Genomic DNA, 2,723 nt, shown 5'->3' with positions numbered 1-2,723 from the left:
ACTTAACTAAACTGTATGTAACAGTGAGTACTTAATATTGATCTCAGTTTGATGCATCGTACAACTTTCCTTGTGTTAATAATTTAATTACATTACAGTATGACTACATACACTGATGTTTTATTTCCAGGTTCAATCTGTGGACCAAGAGGACGTACAGCAGGGCAAAGACGCGAGGAGCATTGTGCATCGCGCCGTTGGTGAACAACGTGAAAGAAAACACACGACAGTGATTGCTGCGATAGCTGGGCTACTATGGAATACTCTATCACGAAATTCACTATGGTTCAGTGACGAAGGAAGTGTTCAGTGATTTCATCACATCACTTGCAGCAATAATCGGAGACGCAAAGATCCATACTTGTTCTGAACAACGCTCCAATTCACAACGGTATCGCAGCAGTCTATCCCGAGCTGAATTTAAATTTTACCTCCCTCCATACTCTCCTTTGGCGAACCCCCATAAACTGTTTCTCTGTGTTTTAAATCATGCCTGAAGCAGTACCTCCACCGTGAGCTCACGGTGCAACGCGCTTACGCCGAACTATGGAAGGTGACTCAATGCACTGAGGAGAACATTTTGCAAGTTGGCGTGGAATTGCACTGCCTAGTGTCACCGGAACATGTTGTGTCATGAAGACTATATAACCATGTCAACACCTACTTGGTTCAATGTATTGAGCGCCGAGACATCTTCAATTGATATACAGTAGGTCTGATAATAGAGTATAACCTACTGCCTTACCGTTTGTTTCACTTGAAACAATTCTAGCAAAAACCTTCTATACACTCATGGGTTCCTTTTTTACCTGACAGGTTACTATTCGTGAGGCAGAGGGAGGAAGGAAGCCAAAGTCCAGCTTGGGATGCTGATGTGACACTCTCTCCCCAATCCCACTACCCTCCACCCCTCCTACCTCCATCCCTACCTTACAGCCAGGCAAGAAACAACCCTTAGAGGTGTACAGGGCCTTTACTGTGGGCTAGCTTCGACGGAAATATCATGTTTCACCAATGTATTTAGCTATTAATTATAAGAGCCCTTTTTCTTTGTTTCTTTTTAAGCTTAATCATTATGTTTTATGTAGCTACACTACATACTAAAGACTAAAGACATTACATAATACATATGTTTATCCCAGAATTCATTGTGTTGTTGATGTTTGTGTGTAAAAATTATACTCCAAAAATTAAATATTCATGGCTGTTACTGATTTTAAAGATTGTTGAATAAATTATTTTTCAATGATGATTGTTTCAGTGGCATTGTTGAAAAGTTTGGTTGACTGTTGAAAGCAATCGGAGATATGTGGCTGTTGAAAGGTTTTGTAAATTGTCAATCAAAATAACTGATTGTTGAATGGATTTGAAAATAGTTGAAAGCAAATGAAAATTTGTCATTCCAAAATCTTGATTATTTAAAGGCAAGTGGTCAATTGTTCAATTGCAAATGAGAAAGAAAGGTGTATTATTATTATTATTATTATTATTTTTTATTATTAATATTATTATTTTTATTATTATTATTTTATTATTATTATTATTATTATTATTATTATTTTTTTTTATTATTATTATTTTTATTATTATTATTTTTATTATTAATATTATTTTTTATTATTTTTTAGTATTATTATTAGTTTTATTATTATTATTATTATTATTATCTAACAAACCAGTAATTGGACCCACTAATAACCTAATCTACGTAAATGAACAGTCTTAATGGCTTCTCAGTCCTAATAGACCTAATACTAATAGACCTCAATACTAGTAGACCCCAATACTAATAGACCCTAGTCCTAATAGACCCCAAGTCCTAATAGACCCCATTAATAAGACCCAAAATACTAACGAGGGCTCTAGGCTGGTCTTAATGGGCCCCAGGAGATCATTATACAAGTCTTACATTACGTATCTATAACAAAAATATTCCGTGAAGTAATAACCAATGGAAGTCAAATAGATTAAAGAGATTAGAGTGAATCCAAACAAATAAAATCGTAGTCAAAACAGATTATAGGAACTAGAGCGAATCCAAACAAATCCAATGGAAGTCAAAACATTTTCACAGGAACTAAATAGAATCCAAACTTCCCCTTGTGCGTACTGTCATCAGGTATCCGCGACAACGCAATTGAAAGGTGAATTCAAACGCAATTAAAAAGTAGAATTCAAAGAACAGGTAATAACAGAAGCCAATTGCACCTGTCTCATCTCCTAAGTGTTCCTAAACGGTATATAGCACAATGTTGGAGGTCACATGGGGGTGGGGGGGTGACGTCGCTTAGATCTCTCTCTCTCTCTCTCTCTCTCTCTCTCTCTCTCTCTCTCTCTCTCTGGTATTTGACCTCATACAAAATACTGTACCTGCAAAAATCACCATCAATTAAAGGGGGAGGAGAGGGAGGCAGGAGGAGGAGGAAAAAGAAGAAGGAGAAGAGGGGTTGGAGAAAGAGGGAAAGGAGAGAATAGAAACAGCGTGGCCGACTGATTGTACAGTATTTCTAAACACAAGATGAAGAAAGTAGAGGAGATGGAGTGAAGGGTAGATAGAGATGGGGGGAGGGAGGGAAGGTGAAGAAGAAAGGAGGAAGGGAGGGAGGAGGGGTGAAGGGGTAGGGAAGGAGGAGGAAGGACAAAACAAAACATACAGCATTGAATAACACGAGAACAGCGATGAACAAAACATGAACGGCCATTGAATAACACGAGAACAGCGA

The sequence above is a fragment of the Homarus americanus genome, unplaced genomic scaffold (genome assembly GCF_018991925.1).
Source record: "Homarus americanus isolate GMGI-L3 unplaced genomic scaffold, GMGI_Hamer_2.0 scaffold23578, whole genome shotgun sequence".
In the NCBI taxonomy this organism is placed as follows: domain Eukaryota; kingdom Metazoa; phylum Arthropoda; class Malacostraca; order Decapoda; family Nephropidae; genus Homarus; species Homarus americanus.
This window is presented reverse-complemented; position numbering follows the sequence as displayed.